Source organism: Gymnodraco acuticeps, unplaced genomic scaffold, assembly GCF_902827175.1.
Source record: "Gymnodraco acuticeps unplaced genomic scaffold, fGymAcu1.1, whole genome shotgun sequence".
Taxonomy (NCBI): Eukaryota; Metazoa; Chordata; class Actinopteri; order Perciformes; family Bathydraconidae; genus Gymnodraco; species Gymnodraco acuticeps.
The window spans coordinates 903,544-912,813 of NW_022990311.1; positions in this window are offsets into that span (position 1 = coordinate 903,544).

Sequence of the window (9,270 nt, forward strand, 5' to 3'; positions counted from 1 at the left end):
TCATGTACCCCCATTGACATTGTGGCATTTTCCTCCGCCGTTGTGTTCCTTCCTCAAGCCACACCTGCAGGAAAAAAAGTGCATAATAAATAAATCACTCTGTTATTGCCACTTCTGTTAACAAGGTTACCATTGAATGTCTTAACTTTTAAAAAATGGTTTAAAGGAGTATGTATGAGGAATTATCAGAATACCCTTATTCGTCCCACAGAGAGGAAATGCATATTTGTTACAGCAAGTGAAGAGTCAAATATAGTGGAGGAAATAAGTATTTGATCCCCTTGCAAAACATGTCTTAGTACTTGGTAGAGAAACCCTTGTTGGACAGCACATAGGTCAGATGCTTCTTGTATTTGGTCACCAGGTTGGTGCACATCTCAGGTCCTTATGGTCAAGAAAATGACTCCATTTGTGGTGGAGCAAAAATCAATGCAAATTAATCCTTTATTCATTTCCCTGTGATTAATTCAATTCTTTGCACTTTTGTTTGGGGTCCGTGAGCTAAACAAAATCATAAAAAAGTGGAGAATGTGAAAGTTTATTGGCCAGTGGAGGAGAGAGATGACCTCGCTCATCAATGACAAAAGACTCCTTTATGGCTTTTGGTGTGAACCCCTGACGCAGGCCTATTCAACTCTGACTGACCAGCACCACAGGACATCCATTACGTGCAAAAAATGGTGCCTCAGTAAAACCAACTCTTTTTTAGACGCCTAATGGTGGTTAGAAAACCGAAAAAAGCCGTAATCTTTGCCCATTCTTTAGTGCACATACTGAGGGTCGGGGTGACGGACTGCAGGCTGTGTGGCAGCCTGTCGAAGATTTATTATAAATGTTTCGTTTACAATACTATTACTATATATGAGAGCAAAACAAATAAAACACATTTTCATTTTGTAATGGTTGTTTAATTGAAAACACAACATTCAACACACTTTCATAAAAACACATTACATTTGACCAAGTTAATGTCGTAGTGCATACAAGGTAATAGACTTAACGATTTGCACTGCTGCTTCTCTCCGCGTTTCATTGACAGTGATCGGTTTATCGTTCAATTCACATTGCCCAATTAGATGTTTAGGGGTCTCTTGGAAGTAAACAAATGCATTTTTTATATCAGATAAATGCATTAACATCACATGCAAATTCTCTATCCTTTCACCCGCAACGATTATAATCTGCTTTGCTTCTTCTTCGGTTTCACCGTTATTAGCTCTGAATGTAATCCTTTCTGGGGCTTCTTGTGCTTCTTGTGGTCTGTTGAATACCTGGCGTAGGATTTGTTTAGCTGTAAGGACAGGTACCATATAATTGTCTTCAAAAGCTTTGTCTATGTCGTCACACGTTTTGGCATATCCTTCGATGTAATGACAACCGATACTAGAATAGAAATCCTCCAACATTCTTTTAATGCATGTTCTGGCACTGTCACCAATTTGGGCAATTCCACAGTATCGTGCTTTTTCTCTCATTATATTGAAGCAAAGCTCTGCCATTGCTTTTGGTATTTGTTCAACACATTCGCAGCAGTCGGTTAGCGGTAGATGATCTATAAGATTATTATGATCCGGTAATGACTCAACAACACCATTACATTTCTTCACTTTGTTCCTTTTTCTTTTCACCTTCCTTCGTTTTGTCTTTTTGGTTTTCCGTCCTTTTCTTTTCATTCGCATTCTGCGTTTGTTTTTCATTTTTCTTCTCCTTTTCATTTTTCTTCGTTTTTCTTTACTTTTTCTTTTCTTTTCTGCTAATTGTCGTTTGCGATCTTGGCGAGTGGTATGAGATATACTGTTTCTATAAAGGTTATCTATAATACCCTCTTTTAAAGAAAGATATTCTTCATATGTCATGTTATCGTGGTCCTCTTTTGTCCTAAAGACCTTACATGGATATGATATAGAGGAGGGCTCTTCTTCGGGAACATCCTCCCCCTTACTTTGTAACATCCAGTCATTAAGCCCATATCCGTTATCCTGGTGATAATAAGGGGAGGCTATATCAGACTTGGTTTTTCTCAGATTCATGGCTACTTTCAACGGTCGTCTTAGTGGGGGTCCTTAGTTTTATATGATTTGCTGAGTGGGATGGGACTTATTGCGTTGAGTGGGAGGAGTCATCTGTAGAAAATACTCTGTTTTATTAGATTCCGTAAAAGCATCTGACTCTTAATGGCAGTTTGTGATTTTGAGGCTATTTCAGTGAAACAAGGCAGTTTTGAAACATTTGGCAGATTTATGCTTAAATTCTCTCAAAAATATACTGAAAGATACACTTTTGTGTATAAAAGCTGAAAAGTAGATAATGAAGTACTTTGTGTCCGTAGATTTTGTTAAGAATCTGACTCTTAATGGTCCTCTCTAAATTTGATTCAGGGTTTGTTTGAAATGATTTGTGCTTTGTCACACAGACACACAGAAAAACACTGAAAAACACAAAAAGAAGGACTGTAATACACATGTATGAGACACGCTCCCCCTTGCTATAATGAAGACAACAGTTTTTAAATGTAAAAAACACTTTTTTATTTTTCACACCCAAAATCAAATAGTTATACTGATTGCAACATCCGCAGGACCGTCTCCAGCTTAGAGTTCCCCATATGACTGGAGATATCGTGATGGAGTTTTTTCACTTCAGTCAGAATATTCATGTGTATGCTGCTTTCTGCACAGAGATACATTACATCTACAAACAGAGCATACACTGATAGCACATGATACACTTTTGATGTTTGTTTCATTTCTGAGATAATGTTACAGAATGTTTCGGAAAATGAAGATTCCAGGACCACTTTAAATGTTTCGTTTACAATCGTTTCCCAATGACCGGGGATAGTACTGCCAGAACGCACGATAGCCAAAATGTCTTCTAGTTTACAAACTTCAGCCATTCTGTTTACACAGGGGTCATTACTCGTTCTGTTTTCAATCGTCCTCATCACCACACTTATTAAAAGGGTATTGACTACATTCTGATCAATATATACAGAGCGTTTTGCATAGTAGTTTCCCATTTTTATTTTACTTTAAAGAAAAAAGTCCCTGGCTTCAGTCAACTGCTGGTTATTAGTCTTCTTCTTCTCCCCCCACTCGGCATGGATCTTTTCAAGTCTCTCCTTGAGGCGTCTGCAGTTTGTGATTTTGAGACTTTTTACAGACACTCTGCAGATTTATGTGTAATTCTCTCACAAAGGAAACAGTAAGTCTCTTACTTTTTTTATATGTAAGACAATTTACAACTGGTAGAAAGTTGAGTACTTTTTCTGACCAGATTTTTCTTTAAGACTGTGACTCTTAACACACCAGAGAGCCAAAACATACTCACCCCCTTTTCAACGCCCTCCCCCCAGCAGCTCAGGTGTGAAACCCTCATACAGAATGTCAGTCCCTGTGTAAAACTTTTTAGTGACACTCTGCAGATTTGTGTGTAATTCTCTCACAAAAGGAACTGTAAGATACACTTTTTATGTATGCAAAAACTGATAGAGGAGTCGGTATGTTAATGTGGCGACAAATGTTCCCCTTTCTGCTCTGTACACTGTTTCGATGAAACACAGCAGTCTTGATAACTTGACATGACTAACATTACTTTTCTAAAATATATGTTTTTAGAAGCGTTACTTTGATTTCAAGGCTGTGATGGCGAGAGTTTAACAGTCAATGGCATCAAGATGGTGCTCAAGAAGGACATTGTCATCCACCTTATTGATCAAGTGCTCATGCCAGACTCAGGTTAGACTTGCACATTTTCCCCTTATTAATGATTACCCGATTTACTACATATATTGTTTTTCTGTAATCCATATTTTTAATGGTGTTTAAATTCCCTCAAGCTAAACAGGTGATGGAACTGGTTGGAAGTTCCCCGTCAACCTTTGGAGACATGGTGTCTGAGCCAGGCCTTTCTGCTTCCATGCAATCTGCCGCTGAGTACACTTTGCTTGCCCCCTCAACACTGTCTTCAATGGTGAGTAACATACTGGTGATTCAAAAAAAAAAAGCACGCCCCTATTTAGTTGATGGCTGAAGACAAAGCCTGGGTCCATTCTCTAGACTCTATTCTAGTCACATTCTGGAATAATTGGTGATATTTAGATTTGTTTTGTATTTACCCCTCATGTGCTGAGTCATTAGTCAATATGTGTAAATGTATGGAGCTTTAGGGAAACTATACATTTATTGGCACACTGCAGAAGCTTTATGCCATGTAACAGCAAGTGTCCACTCCCCCCGAGAACATTCCTGGACTTCACCCAAAGGGAGTAGAGATGATTTGTTTTTGCATTAAGAACGACAGAGAACATTTCTCCAAAATGTCTAACTACTAATTATTGTCGTCTTTCTTGAAACTGACGTGCTTAAATTCTCTGAGAAAGTTACTGAAGGATACACTTTTGTGTATAAAAGCTGAAAAGTAGATAATGAAGTAGATTTCGTTAAGAATCTTTGACAGATTTATGCTTAAATTCTCTGAGAAAGTTACTGAAAGATACACTTTTGTGTATAAAAGCTGACAAAGTAGATAATGAAGTAGACTTTGTGTCCGTGTGAAACCCCATACAGAATGTCAGTCCCTGTGTTACAACTTTTTAGTGACACTCTGCAGATTTGTGTGTAATTCTCTCACAAAAGGAACTGTAAGATACACTTTTTTATGTATGCAAACGTCTTTCTTGAAACTGACGTGCTGACCGTTTTACAAAACAAGTTATGTTTTCTGCTTTTTCATCCTCTGAATTTAAATGTGTGTGTGTGTGTGTGTTCCCCCCTCCCCATCGCCCTACCATTTGCCTGCAGAGGATGTCGGGGGGTTTTATGACGTGTCCTAGCTTGTCTTCAGACTGTTTCACCAAACTTTTCACGGCAGAGAATAGCAGAGAGAGAGAGAGAGTTAGTGAGATTGACAGTACTTTAAAAAATATATGGTTGTATATTTCTTGTTATTTGCAAGTATTTGTAAGTTACAGTCAATACTGCTGTATACAGGGGCACAGGAAGTGGTTAGGTGGCGGGACCTTGCTCTTTAGAGCTGAGACATTACTTTTAAAATATATGGTTGTATATTTCATGTTATTTGCAAGTATTTGTAAGTTGCAGTCAATACTGCTGTATACAGGCGCACAGGAAGTGACTAGGTGGCAGGGACATTGATCCTATGCATATGTGATTCATTATAAAATTATTATTTTGTAAAACCGTAGGGGGCAGCATTTTATTTTCTCCTTGTTATTTGCAAGTATTTGCAAGTATTTGTAAGTTACAGTCAATACTGCTGTATACAGGGGCACAGGAAGTGGTTAGGTGGCGGGACCTTGCTCTTTAGAGCTGAGACATTACTTTTAAAATATATGGTTGTATATTTCATGTTATTTGCAAGTATTTGTAAGTTGCAGTCAATACTGCTGTATACAGGCGCACAGGAAGTGACTAGGTGGCAGGGACATTGATCCTATGCATATGTGATTCATTATAAAATTATTATTTTGTAAAACCGTAGGGGGCAGCATTTTATTTTCTCCTTGTTATTTGCAAGTATTTGCAAGTATTTGTAAGTTACAGTCAATACTGCTGTATACAGGGGCACAGGAAGTGGTTAGGTGGCGGGACCTTGCTCTTTAGAGCTGAGACATTACTTTTAAAATATATGGTTGTATATTTCATGTTATTTGCAAGTATTTGTAAGTTGCAGTCAATACTGCTGTATACAGGCGCACAGGAAGTGACTAGGTGGCGGTGTCTCGCAGATTACACCCATATCAAGACGTCTCTTGGCCATTTCTCTCGACTTGAGAAAATATTGAAGAGTGAGAAAGACGAATGGCTCTTATTTATCTAACCCTAACGGATGAGGGGTGAGTGGTGGGGGGTGTGTGTGTGTGTGTGTGTGTGTGTGTGTGTGTGTGTGTGTGTGGGTGTGTGTGTGTGTGTGTGTGTCCCCTCCCCATCGCCCCACCATTTGTCCCGCAGAGGATGTCTGGGGGTTTTATGGTCCCCACAGCTGTCTTGACTGTTCACCAAACTTTTCACGGCAGAGAATAGCAGAGAGCGAGAGAGAGAGAGTTAGTGAGATTGACAGTACTTTTACAAATATATGGTTGTATATTTCTTGTTATTTGCAAGTATTTGTAAGTTACAGTCAATACTGCTGTATACAGGGGCACAGGAAGTGGTTAGGTGGTGGGACCTTGCTCTTTAGAGCTGAGACATTACTTTTAAAATATATGGTTGTATATTTTATGTTATTTGCAAGTATTTGTAAGTTGCAGTCAATACTGCCATTTTAAAAATATTTTTTAATTTTATTTTGAAAAACCGGAAGTGGGGGCGACCGGTAGGGGCAGCATTTTTATTTTTATCATTTTTAAAATATTTTTTAATTTTATTTTTGAAAAACCGGAAGTGGGGCGGGACTTCCGGCGGAAGGGGTGGGGCTTATGGAAGGGCGGGACTTCCGCTGGAGGGGGCGGGACTTCCGGTGGAAGTGGGCGGGGCTTAGAGGTGTGACCTGTCACTTTCTATGCATACTAATGAGATTGAAGTGGTATGTGTATAACTACTTTCTTGCTCGGTCCCGCACTCATTTTGTTATTTGTCTCTTGTTTACATTAATTTGAGTTTTCCCGCACTTGACTGATTTTATATCGCTTTGCATTCTGGGTTAACAGACTGGAAAGCGATAGGTCGCTTTTTCTGTCAATCAAGTAAACTCCTGAATTAAGTGGCAGGGAGGCCAAGGGAGAAGGTTTCAAAACCTGTTTTGTCTATTTTAACGGATTTGGATTTTTTTTTTTTAATGAATGACTCGCGGTCTACCAGCATTGCCACCGCGGGCGACCGGTCGCCCGCGGTCGACGTACTGGGCACCTCTGTTCTAGATCATTGGTCCATGTGCGAGGCATTTTGAATATCAGTGTTATGTATGTGCTAACACGTGACTTTATGTCAGATTCCTGTGTCTTACGTGGAGAAACGTGTGCAGTGGTTTGCAAAAAGTGCCATGTTGATTTGCAAATTGTGTGAAAAGCTGAAAATGTGTTTAGAGTTTTGGAGATTTGAGCCGATGTTTTGCTCTTTGAGTGTCAGTTAAAATAATTGTGCTTCACGTATAATTTTAGTGTGTTAGCAATCGAGAAAAACTGTAATAGTACTAAATGACATATTCTACCAGGCTAATTGACTGCTCAACAGGCAGGTTGTAATATAACCCTTCCACATCAAAATGAAATAAACTGCACAGATAATTCCTTTAACTTACTGTAAAAAAGGTTAACATGCCATCTAAACATTAGACATTGCCAACAGGGTCAAACATAACATTTCAGATGGAGAAAAGGACAGCTACATAGTGCTAACATTAGCTTTGTTAGCTTAGCTTAGGGTGACCAGACGTCCTCGTTTGAATTGGCCTGTCCCCGGTTGAAACTGTCCCCGGAAATGTCCCCGTTTTTTAATATACGTTAAAAACACATAGCAAGGTGAAATAAAACGTTTCCTGACATGAAACGTCAAGCCAGCCCCCACTTCGGAAAACACAGTCAAGCCAGCCCGCACATTGTATTGCGGTGCGCGAATGTTCTATGCATTACGGTAGAGGCCTGTAAAAACTGCCTTCAAAATAAAAGCGTTTACTCGGTCAATAACAAATATACCTAAAAAACACACCAAACATATTCATATATACTGGAGCTTAAAGGTGGGGTAGGTAAGTTTGAGAAACCGGCTCGAGATACACTTTTTGTTATATTCCATGGAATGCTCTTAACATCCCGATAGCAATGAATATCTTAAGTGCTTTGACAAAAAATCCATTAAAAAATTTCATCTGTGGAAGCCGTAGTACTGTAAAAAGCACGACCAATCGTTTTAGCCGGCCCGGCTAAAGTAACTGGATGGCCTACCTGCCTGTCAGCCTTCCATCTGTGCACAAACTTATCTCGTGCCCTCATTGGTCATGTGCGCGTTCGTGTGTGTTGGAGGAGGGGCTCTGTAAGGAAGGGGCAGATTTTTTCCAGTTGTGTATTTTCAAATTATAGCGCACTCGAGCTGGTTTCTCCAAAATTACCTAAACCACCTTTAAATTAAGAAATATGTACTATATAATGTGATCAATAATAATTTAAAACAAACTATGTATAACTACCACATTATAACTGAGTGAATGTAAAATGTAAGTATACAGTTATGAAGACAGATATGACATTTCCACTGGGTGACTAAATTCAATTGATGTTGACACCATCTCACAACACTCCTAAAATAACATTTAAATCACAATTGAAAATGTATGCTGTTTAAAATCTCAAATTAGATCTATTGTCCATCTATATTTTGATTATTATTAAATGGAAACTGTCCATAATCAAAGAGTCATTCAAAGTCAATCAAATACTTATTTCACTTCAGGGTGATAGCAGGACACCCCATCTAGTCAATCAGAGAAAATCAGGACATTCTGATGTAGAGTTTCAAAATAAAATACTTATGAAATCTCATATATGGGCTATCGTCCTTCTGTTTGTATCCAACAGTTAAAATGTTCGAATTACATTGAACCAGAAATGTCCCCGGTTTTAATTTTTAAAATCTGGTCACCTTAGCTTAGCTCAACTTGTCGATAATAACCTGAGTTAGCAAACTCCAAACAACTACAGATGGAGCACTCCAGATCAGACTCAGATGGGTGTGTCCCAGTCAAAAGCCCAGCGGATGCCAGTGGCTGGGGGTGTTGCCAAATTGCTAGAGGGCGTTGCCCAATTTCCCCATTTGTTCAATTACAGGATTTAACCATGAGATGGCGCTTCATTCACAAAATACACAAAGACAACTGTTTGCAATGTTTACAGCTCTGCAGTTGTGTTTGCTGAATACTGTAGCATTTAATCATTTATTTGTTACTGTATGGTTTTCACAGGCTAGTAGCTACTATAATGAAAAAACATCAATATTTTAGATCAAATAAAGTATATAGTTTGCTTTATGCAGTATATTTTTTGTAATATTGTTGGGGTGTTTTTACACAGTACAGTAGATTGAAGTAAATCAACTTATACATTAAGATAAGATAAGATGGACCTTTATTAATCCCGTGGGGAAATTCAGTAGTTCAAACAGCAACAGGGTGAGAGTGAAAAATAGGACAGCACAGATTCACACAGATTAATAAAATCAAAAATAAGATGAGCGATAAAAATAATGAGAAACTATGAAATAAGAAATGAATAAAACTAAAATATAATTATCATATCATGTATTATAATGTATTGTA